Genomic DNA, 12,284 nt, shown 5'->3' with positions numbered 1-12,284 from the left:
TATTGTCAAAAGTTATTTTCCTAAGCCATGGAGATTAACTGCAAATTATCCCTATTTTTCTTGTAAATGCTGAATCTCTATTGTTATCTGCTGATGTGAACTTTGTATTTAAACTCTCTCTTATTCCAATTCCTTTATTCGTGGTTGTAGGTCACAAGCATACCAGTCCATAAATTTTTTTCAATTCCTTGTTTTCTTACTTTAACCTTTTATTTTTTCTACTTTTATTAGCAAGCTTTTGACGCAATTCAGATATTTAATTGTTAAACCAATCAACCTCACTCACCCTTGCTAGTAACCTCTAAGACATGGTCGTAACAAAGGCAACATATTGAGCACTGAGCATTCTTGATTCTGCAACAACTTCAGAATCAGTCCTACAAGAAAAATGCATCTTTGCTCCTATTATGGTGTTGACGGCTTCAGGAGAGAAAATGGGTGGTTGAGGCATGTAGGGTTCCTAATTCAAATCTAGAATATTAATAGAAGAAAATTGCTCAGTCATACCATCGTTATGGATAAACAAAAACTAGGTCAAGGAGCAATGTGATAAATTTCTTTTTTTTTTTTTAAGTATCCAATGTGTGAAAATGGTCATTTTTAAATAAAAATTCAAAGCTTTCAAATATCTACAAAATTTCGTTTGTCAATAACATCAAGTGAATTTAAATCTCCTTCCACATTAAATTGATAGAGCTACACCTCATGACTTTGCAGCACTTTTTAGGACCCAGGCAGCTCCAATTATTCAACTCTGTACATTTTCTACATGTAAAACCCAGCCCAAAGCCCAAGCCTAGACTTAGAAAGCCAGCCCTTGAGGGCTATACAATGCCATATAGGTAGGTCCTTCCCCCTTTCAATTTCAGTTTCCCCTCCCCCGATTCCTTCTCTTTCACCCATCAGTTTATTTTTGCTTTTTCTCCCCCACATTGCTGTAGCTTTTCCTCTTTTCCACGCCTAGATTTTCCTTCCCCATTATCTCTCCATTCCAATTCCTTTTCTTCTTCTAAGTTCTTCCACCCGCTAACTCCTCTACACGGTTTCATTTTTATTTTCTTCCTCACATCAAACTTCTGTAAGTGCAGATCACTCTCTCTCCCTATTCTGCAAAATTTTTTGAGTGTAAGTGCTATCATGCATGGGTCTCCTTGGATTTCTGGTGTTACCGTCAATCGTCTCCACCATCGGTAAGCCACGCTACACTTGTTCTTTTCTTTGTTTTTCATTCATACACACACACTGACCTCACTCAAAAATCATCTTTACAAATTCGTTTCTCCCCATTGAATAGTACCACCACTATTTTGGCTAGTGTCATCACTAATTACCCATTTCGTGTAGGTAATCAAACGCTAGTTTTGAGGTCATGGTTTATTTTAGAAATTCTGTTACACACGTTGAGTGGAAATTTTGTGCTATTTTGGTAATCATGAATAAATTAGTGAATTATATGAAACGTTCATGGGGATGTTGGATGGATTTGGAATTGTTGTGGCTGGAAGTTGCTGGAAAATTTATTGGGTTATGTTTAAATGGAAGGATCTATAAAGGGGTAGTTTTTCTTGTATGTTGTTGGTTGGGTTAATATTGTTGGTTGTTTGAATCTTTAAGTGGCTGTTTTGTTGAGATACAGCAGTGTGTATATATAAATGGCAGATTAGAGTGGATGATTGATTTATTCGAATTGTAATAAGTTGCTTTTGGGAGTTATTGAGTAAATTAGAAGGTATTGATTTGGGTATTATATTTATTCTTGAATATTTGACTTTGGTGACATGTTAGGAGTAAATTGGTTAACGAAGAAATAGCAATATTCACTTGACATAAGTATAGCCATGGGAGTTGGATTACATGACTACTTTTGGTTTGACTTATTTATGTACAGATAATAGTCAATAGGATTAGTGGTGATGATTTTTATCATTAAAACTCAATGAATATTTTCTGTGGTGAAATACTTAGAGGTAAAACTCAAGACTAAGATAGCACGCTGCAAAAGCTAAGGTAAATGGGGTTCCTATACTAAACTTTGCATAAAAGAAAACTAAAATGAGGTTGATTTTAAAATGTGCATACTTGTTTTGAAAAAAAATGTGAAACAATCTCAATTATTTATTCTGTATTATTCATGAAATTTGTACTAAGGAGAAAAGTATTTTTATCATGAGTGGTGTAAACATGAGCAAATTTTTGGATTTCTGTTTCTAAACTATGCAAAAAAGAGCAAATGTGAAATTTATGAAAATTTGTGCATGTGATGCAAAAATAATCTAAATTTGTTTTTAAATATGTTGCCCAGATGACTAACACAAGAGAGAGGGTGAATTGAGTTGTATAAAAAAATAACAATTATAAATCAAATATATAATATAAAATATAAATAAAATATGAAATAACAATAAATATAAAGAGTAAGGGTAAGAGAGAAGCAAACTCAGAATGTTAACGAGGTTCGGCCCCATTGCCTACGTCCTCGCCTCAAGCTACCCCTTGAGGATTCCCAAATTCACTATTCAACCTCCTTCAGGTGGAGATAGAAACCTATTACACCTTTGAACAATACCGCTACAAAGGATCCGTGTAGAACACCCTCTACACTTGCAATCACCTTACACGTGGTGATTCAACTATTCCCCGTGTAGAATACTTTCTACACACACAAGGGTTATACACACCCTTTTTCTGATACAAGAGCTGATAGTGGGTAGGTTATCAGAAAACACTCCTCAATGAGTGAAATAAGAACAATACAGCGCAAACTATATCTCTCAAAATGAACAAGGATTAAGGCTCAATGCTTAGAGAAGAGAGAATGAAAGCTTTGAATGAATGTTGTATGCTCTTAGTGTTGTGAATGTGAAGCTCTCAAATGATCTATTTATAGGCATATGAGACTTCATATTCAAATTTAAAAAGATTAACATGTCAAAGACAACATCATTCACTTTTTCAAAAAATTCAAATAAAAGGTTCTTCTTTTTCAATTGTCAAAGACAACATCATTCACTTTTTCAAAGAATTCAAATAAAAGGTTCTTCTTTTTCAATTGTCAAAAACAACATCATTCACTTTTTCAAAAAAATCAAACCTAATCTTTTACTTTTGGCATATAACAAAATGAGCACACTTTCATTTTCAAAACATTCATACCTAATCTTTTACTTTTTGTATAAGTCTAAAAAAGCATCAATCACTTTTGAAAATATTCAAATAAAACATGCACATATGAAAAATGACAATCAATCATCTTTAATATTTTCAAAGTTCAACCCTTTAATCAAGGCATACACATGCAAAAGATGACAATCAATCATCTTTAATATTTTCAAAATTTAACCCTTTAATCAAGGCATGCACATGCAAAAGATGACAATCAATTATCTTTCAAAATTTTCAAATTTAATTTTCAAAAATATTCATGCACATGTGGAAAATGTATTTTAATGCTTTATGATAAAATATTAATTTTGAGCATTAATCCTAATTTTGAATTTTGAAGAGATTTACAACATTACTCTATAATTTTAATGTGAACTTGTTCCCTTCTTGCTCATGCTTGTTTCCTTGATGTGCTTGATTCCATTGTGTAGATAACTTGAGTTTGAGACTTCTTTATTCTTTGAATTCATTTGTTATCATCAAAATCCATGTGTAAATATATAATTACACAAAACTTAAAATCTTGGATTCAACAATCTCCCCCTTTTTGATGATGACAAATACTTGATAGAACCTGAAACCTGTATTAATACTTAAGCTCCCCCTGAGAATGTGCGTTAGTTTTTCAAGCAAAAGTATAAATATAATTCCAAGCATATATAACAAGTTTAGCAATTTAAACAGTGTTAATGTTCTAGTCTAACACTTCTCTCCCTTTTGGCATCATTAAAAAGGATCCGCAATAAGTAAATAGACTAAAGAAAACGGTGCGTTAGTAGACACTATAGATAGTTGAAAAATTGAGCCGTCCGTGACCCAACAAGTACTGCAAAGCCTCGAGGCCTAACTCTATGAATTTAATATGGCTGAAGATTAAACAATCGCCTGATGTTGTTGACAAACGGGATTGAAGGCTCCGAGTTTCTATAAAAAAATGATCATTTTCATCTATCGGATGCCAAAAAAATAATCGCTTCTTGACCTGAGTTCTATTTTTCCACAACGATAGAATGGCTGAGCAATTCTCTTCCACTAATGTTCCAGACTTGAATCAGGAACCCTTGACGCATCAATCATCAATCTTCTCTCCTGAGGCCGTCAATACCATGATAGGAGCAGTGAACCATTTTTCTAGTAAGGCTGATTCTGAGATTATTGCATAATCAAGAATGCTCAGTAGTCAATATGCTGCCTCTGTTACGATCATGTCTCGGAGGTTAATGGCGAGGGTGAGTGAGATTGATCATCTTAACATGCAAATATTTGAGTTACGACAGAAGCTTGCTAATAAGGATAGTGAGAATAAAATGCTAAAGCAAGAAAACCAAGAGTTGAAAAAATTTGCAGATTGGTATGCTCATGATCTGCAACCACGAATAGAGGAGCTGGAACGAGAAAGGGTTCAGATACAAGGTCAACATCGGCAGATAACAGCAGAGATTCATCGTTTACTAGAAAAATAGGGACAATCTACTGTTAATCTCGCTGGCTTAGTAAGAAAACTTTTGACAATGTGTGTCCAGCATATCTTGTATTTCTTTTGACTAAATAAGATTTGAATAGAAAATAGTTTGTCTTATTCTTTATGCTATCTCTATAAAATCAGTCCTGAAGTTCATTCAATCTGCATCAAGTTTTCATCTCATCTCTATAACTCATCTGCATTCCTTCAGCATTCTCGTTTTAAGTTTTCTATTCTTTTCTTAATGGCTCATTCTTCTAACATTTCTCTAGATCCATCCATGAGGCATTCTGCATCTCAACCTCCTGTCCTTTCTGCAGCTGCCATTGGTGCCATGTTGCAGCAAGAAAATAATAATCTGACTAATAAGTCAGATTTTGATGCTATTTATGACTTGGTGAGTCTTGGGACTCGCTACTCTTCCTCTATTGTTGCTTTTTCTCAGCGGCTACAAGCCAAAAATCATGAAGTTGAAAAGCTCAAAGAACAAATTGTTATACTTCAACGAATTGTTCAAGAGTCTCACACAAGGGAAGGAATCATTCGGCAGAAGAATAAACAGTTGAAATCTTTATTAGATTCTTCATTCCGCTTGCCGGTTCCCATGGATAAGAATGACATGATATTGTATGAAAAGAATGAGCGTCTCAAACATGAGGCTAAGAATCTCAAGTTTATGTAAAAGTATTTAAAAAATCTATCTCTATTTTTATTGACTCTAGTCTATCTTTTAAGAGATATTCATAGCATGCATCATACATATTTCTCTTCTGATCATAAATAATCTATCTTCTGGTAAAGGCTTTGTGAAAATATCTGCTAACTGATCGTGTGTGTTTATGAATTCTAGTACTATATCGCCTTTCTGCACATGATCTCGAAGAAAATGATATCTTATTTCAATATGCTTAGTTCTAGAATGTTGTATTGGGTTCTTTGAAAGATTTATAGCACTTGTATTATCACATTTGATTGGAATGTGATTATACTTGAGTTTAAAATCTTCAAGTTGTTGCTTCATGTAGAGAACTTGAGCACAACAACTACCCGCAGCAACATATTCTGCCTCAGCAGTAGATAGTGCAACAGAATTTTGTTTTTTACTGAACCAGGAAACTAATGCATGACCTAAGAAATGGCATGCTCCACTAGTGCTTTTTCGATCTATTTTACAGCCAGCATAATCTGCATCTGTGTAGCTGATTAGATCGAAAGATGTGTGCTTAGGGTACCTTAACCCTAGGTTAATTGTACCACTAAGATATCTAAGAATGCGCTTAACTACAATTAAATGTGATTCTTTTGGAGATGATTGAAAGCGTGCACATAAGCACACACTAAACATAATATCTGGTCTACTGGCTGTTAAATATAATAAGCTACCAATCATACCTCGATATATCTTCGAGTCAACTGGCTTACCGGATTCATCTTTATCAAGTTTAGTTGATGGGCTCATTGGTGTTCCAATTTCCTTAGCATTTTTCATCTCAAACTTTTTCAGTAATTCCTTAATATATTTTGATTAATTGATGAATGTTCCACTTTTTGCTTGCTTAATTTGCAATCCGAGAAAGAATGTAAGTTCACCCATCATGCTCATCTCAAATTCTTCCTGCATAGTCTTAGCAAAAACTTGACATATATTTTCATTAGTAGCACCGAATATTATATCATCAACATAAATCTGAATCAAAAGAATATCATCATTTTCATATTTAATGAAAAGAGTTGTGTCGATTTTTCCTCTTGAAAAACCTTTTTCAATCAAGAAACCATTGAGTCTCTCGTACCAAGCTCTAGGAGCTTGTTTAAGTCCATATAGTGCTTTTGTGAGTTTGAAAACATGATTTGGGGAAATATGATTTTCAAAACCTGGAGGTTGCTCAACATATACCTCTTCATTTATAAAACCATTTAAGAAAGCACTTTTAACATCCATTTGAAAAAGTTTGAAATTTTTATAACAAGCATATGCAAGTAACATTCGAATAGCTTCTAATCTTGCGACAGGTGCATATGTCTCATCATAATCGATTCCTTCTTCTTGATTAAAACCTTGGGCTACAAGTCGAGCCTTATTTCTAGTAATGACTCCGGACTCATCTTTCTTATTTCTAAAAACCCATTTTGTTCCAATAATAGTATGATTTTTGGGTCTAGGAACAAATGTCCAAACATCATTTCTTTCAAATTCATTCAACTCTTGTTGCATAGCTAGAATCCAAGATTCATCAAGAAGTGCGTCATCAATATTTTTGGGTTCAATTTGAGATAGAAAAGCAGTATGATTGCAAATATTTCTAAGAGATGATCGAGTACTTACACCTTATGAAGGTTCTCCCAAACTTTGTTCCACTGGATGATCTTTCACAAATTTTCACTGTTTGGTTGCATCTTGTATTAAATTTTGATGATCTTTCCTGATGACTCCATGTTGAACTTCCTCTATTGTTTTCTCTTTGTTGAAATTGAGACTTTCTGTGTTATTTATACCTTCTGTTTCTTCATCAATAGATTTCTTAGAGAGTGGAGAATTAGATTCATCAAATACTACATGCATAGATTCTTGTACAGTCAAAGTCTTTTTGTTGAATACTCTATAAGCTTTACTATTAGTAGAATACCCGAGAAAGATACCTTCATCAGATTTTGCATCAAACTTGCCTAAATTATCCCTGTCATTCAAAATAAAACATTTGCATCCAAATACATGAAAGTAACCAATGTTGGGCTTTTTCTCATTCCAAAGCTCATAGGGGGTTTTATCTAACTTAGACCTTAACATAACTCTATTTATAACATAACATGCAGTACTTACCGCTTCGGCCCAAAAATAACTAGGCAAGTTATTCTCATTGAGCATTGTTCTTGCCATTTCTTGAAGAGATCTATTTTTCCTCTCTACTACCCCATTTTGTTGAGGAGTTCGAGGAGCAGAAAAATTATGTACAAAACCGTTTTCATCACAAAATATTTTAATATTTTTATTAACAAACTATTTTCCCCTATCACTTCGGATACTTGAAATAATATAACCCTTTTCATTTTGAATTCTCTTGCATAACTTGGTAAAAGCATTATGTGCCTCATCTTTATGAGCAAGAAAGATGACCCAAGTATATCTAGAGAAATCATCAACAATAACAAATGCATAATATTTTCCTCCTAGACTTGCAACTCTATTTGGTCCAAAAAGATCCATGTGTACCAGTTGCAATGGTCTAGTAGTGGAAATATGTTTCTTAGTTTTAAAAGAAGTTTTTGTTTGTTTACCAAATTGACATGCATCACAAATTTTGTCTTTAAGAAAATATATTTTTGGTAAACCTCTCACAAGATCATTTTTTGAAAGTTTGAAAATAAGTTCCATGTTGGCATGACCTAATCTTCTATGCCATAACCAACTAGTTTCATTTTGAGCTGACAAGCAAATAGTATCTTGTGAGGTAATTTCTTCAAAATCAATTGTATAAACATTATTGTTTCTAAAAACAATAAAACAAATATTACAATCATAATCATTCAAAATAATGCATTTATCCATTTTAAAAGTAACTGTAAATCCTTTATCACATAATTGACTTATGCTCAAAAGATTATGTTTTAAACCTTCAACAAGTAGAACATCTTCAATTATGAGAGAAGATTTATTATCAATTTTACCTATTCCCACGATCTTCCCTTTCGAGTTGTCTCCAAATGTCACATGTCCTTCTTCTTTAGATCTAAGATCAAAGAACTTAGTCTTGTCTCCCGTCATGTGTCTTGAACATCCACTATCTAAAAACCACTTATTTTTACTTGTGGATGACTTCATGCATACCTATAAAAACAATTAAAATGATTTTTCTTGGTACCCAAGTTCTTTGGGTCCTTTATTTATTAGTATTAGAAGAAACAAGATTTTTAGATACCCATATGGCTCTAATAGTCATTGTATGATTTCTTCTAATAGGACAAGTATGATAATTATGACCATTTCGATTACAAAAATTACAAATAGTATGTGACATATATGAAAAACTTGAATGATTATAATAATATCCTTTTTTGACAAAATTATTTTTATGAAAAAAATTTTGAATATTAGTCTTTGAGGTAGAATGATTATCAAAGAAATTTTTATAAGGTTTGTATTTTTGTTTTGGCATATATCCCAAACCTGCCTTGTCAAAAACACATCTTTGACTACCAAGAAGTTTTTCAAAATTTCTTTTTCCATTCATAAAGTTTTCAACAATATTTTCTAAATCGGTTTTCTTCTTATTCAATTCAAGATTTTCATCTTTCAAAATGATACTTTCTTTTCTTAAAATTTCAATTTCGTTTGTTAAAGAAGAATTTTTCTTTTTCAAAGCAGTATACTTGATATCCAATTTTTCAAATTCCTTATAAATCTCTTCTAAAACATTTTGCAATTCTTCATATGAAGGATTTTCAATATTATCAAGATTTGTTACCTCAATGTCATCTTTAGCCATAAGACAAAGATTTGCTGATTCTTCATTGCTTGCTTCACTTTCTGAGCTACTTGAATCATCATCCCATGTAGCTTTCATTGCTTTCTTGCCCTTGTTTCGATCTTTCTTTAGCAGAGGACAATCTGACTTGATATGACCAGGTTTATTGCATTTATAACAAATTAAAGTGTCGTTTTTACTTGAATCTTTCTTGGAAAACTTTTTGAAAGATTTCCTCGGAGGAGTTCTATTTTTCTTCAACAACCTCTGAATTCTTCTTGTTATCATCGCAACTTCTTCATCTTTATCGTCATTTTCCTTATCTTCATCACTTTCACTTTCATGAGGAACAGCTTTAAGTGCTAAACTCTTCTTTGGCTTTCCTTCTTCTTCTCCTCTTTTCAATGTGTACTCATGGGTGATAAGTGACCCGATGAGTTCATTGACTTCGAGCTTCTTGAGGTCTCTAGCTTCAAGAATCGCTGTAACTTTTGATTCCCAACGTTTTGGTAAAGAGTTGAGAATTTTTCTTACTATCTCCACCTTGGAATAAACTTTGCCAAGAGCTGTCAAGCTGTTTATGATGTTAGTAAAACGAGTGTGCATACTAGAAATAGATTTATCATCATTCATCTTAAACATTTCATATTTATGAGTAAGAATATAAATTTTTGATTCCTTCACTTGCGAAGTTCCTTCATAAGTTATTTCCAAGTTATCCCAAATTTTCTTTGCCGTAGCGCAATTCATTATTCTATTAAACTCATTTCCATTAAGAGCATTATATAATAAATTCATGGCAGTTAAATTTAAAGTATAAAGTCTATCGTCTTCACGATCAAACTCTTCTTCTTCCTTTTTGACCTTTACTCCATCAACCACTTTTGTTGGAATATAAGGTCTATTTACAATACATTTCCAGATTTCTCTACCTTGAGCTTGAAGAAATATTCTCATTCTAACTTTCCAGAATGAGTAATTATCTCCACAAAAGAGTGGAGGCCGTGACCTTCACCAAATGAAGCTGCAATGTTAGCCATAAGATCTTAACTCAAAAGATAGTTAATCTTATAATAGAACTCTTAGCTCTGATACCAATTGTTGCCCAGATGACTAACACAAGAGGGGGGGTGAATTGAGTTGTACAAAAAAAATAACAATTATAAATCAAATATATAATATAAAATATAAACAAAATATGAAATAACAATAAATATAAAGAGTAAGGGTAAGAGAGAAGCAAACTCAGTATGTTAACGGGATTCGGCCCCACTGCCTACGTCCTCACCTCAAGCTACCCCTTGAGGATTCCCAAATTCACTATTCAACCTCCTTCAGGTGGAGATAGAAACCTATTACACCTTTGAACAATACCGCTATAAAGGATCCGTGTAGAACACCCTCTACACTTGCAATCACCTTACACGTGGTGATTCAACTATTCCTCATGTAGAATACTTTCTACACACACAAGGGTTATACACACCATTTTTCTGATACAAGAGCTGATAGTGGGTAGGTTATCAGAAAACACTCATCAATGAGTGAAATAAGAACAATACAGCGCAAACTATATCTCTCAAAATGAACAAGGATTAAGGCTCAATGCTTAGAGAAGAGAAAATGAAAGCTTTGAATGAATGTTGTATGCTCTTGGTGTTGTGAATGTGAAGCTCTCAAATGATCTATTTATAGGCATATGAGACTTCATATTCAAATTTAAAAAGATTCACATGTCAAAGACAACATCATTCATTTTTTCAAAAAATTCAAATAAAAGGTTCTTCTTTTTCAATTGTCAAAGACAACATCATTCACTTTTTCAAAGAATTCAAATAAAATGTTCTTCTTTTTCAATTGTCAAAGACAACATCATTCACTTTTTCAAAAAAATCAAACCTAATCTTTTACTTTTGGCATATGACAAAATGAGCACACTTTCATTTTCAAAAAATTCAAACCTAATACTTTACTTTTTGTATAAGTCTAAAAAAGCATCAATCACTTTTAAAAATATTCAAATAAAACATGCACATGTGAAAGATGACAATCAATCATCTTTAATATTTTCAAAGTTCAACCCTTTAATCAAGGCATGCACATGTAAAAGATGACAATCAATCATCTTTCAAAATTTTCAAATTTAATTTTCAAAAATATTCATGCACATGTGGAAAATGTATTTTAATGCTTTATGATAAAATATTAATTTTGAGCATTAATCCTAATTTCAAATTTTGAAGAGATTTACAACATTACTCTATAATTTTAATGTGAACTTGTTCCCTTCTTGCTCATGCTTGTTTCCTTGATGTGTTTGACTCCATTGTGTAGATAACTTGAGCTTGAGACTTCTTTATTCTTTGAATTCATTTGTTATCATCAAAATCCATGTGTAAATATATAATTACACAAAACTTAAAATCTTGGATTCAACAAAATATTTGAAATGATCTGAATCTTTTCAGTACTTTCTTTTGATATGATGTGGCATCTTAAAACCTTGGCATGAATTTCTATTTCTATATCTAAATATGATCTGTTTCCAATGATGCTTCTATTATATTTCCGCTAAGGCTCTACCATGAGTATAATAGTGTTATACGGCCCCACCATGGGTATAGTAGTGGTATACAACCCCGCCAAGGGTATAATAGTGGCATACAGCCCAACCACAAGTATAATGATAGTTTATAACCTTACCATGAGGGGTTAAACAAGGTATATAGCCCAGCCACAAGTATAATGGTGGTTTATAACCCTACCATGAGAGCTAAACATGTCATCTGTCCCGATGTGATGCTTTGATATAATATAAAGATCATATCTCATGTTTTGATATGCGAAAGGATTTTTGAAGAAAAATGTTTCTGAAAGTTTCGCCTTGATATTTTGATAACATATTTTGATTCTGCATTCTGAAAGTAAATGTTCTAATTTTGTATTTCAAAAGTAAATGTTTTGTTTTGCATTCTGAACTTTATAAATGCTCATTTTTACATATTAGTATAGTTTCTTTGCTTACTGAGTTGTTGATAACTCATTCCTTATCTCTACAATATTTTTCTGATGGTTTGAATTTTTCAGTTGATGATCAAAATTATGGAGCATGGATGAGATGTTTTAAGCATAGTAGAATTAGCAAAGTTTTTATGAGTAATGGCAAATTTTATTAAGTAATTTTGACGTATTTCTCA

At 32.5% G+C, this 12,284-nt stretch overlaps 1 long non-coding RNA gene across 1 annotated transcript; it reads left to right on the top strand.

The window, feature by feature from the left end:
* The first annotated feature begins 847 nt into the window (after positions 1-847).
* LOC122309498 lies at positions 848-12,284 on the top strand. Its single transcript, XR_006242443.1, has 2 exons — positions 848-1,190; positions 12,175-12,284. It is a non-coding gene; the product is annotated as an uncharacterized LOC122309498 (long non-coding RNA).

Source organism: Carya illinoinensis, chromosome 5, assembly GCF_018687715.1.
Source record: "Carya illinoinensis cultivar Pawnee chromosome 5, C.illinoinensisPawnee_v1, whole genome shotgun sequence".
Taxonomy (NCBI): Eukaryota; Viridiplantae; Streptophyta; class Magnoliopsida; order Fagales; family Juglandaceae; genus Carya; species Carya illinoinensis.
This window is presented reverse-complemented; position numbering and strand designations above follow the sequence as displayed.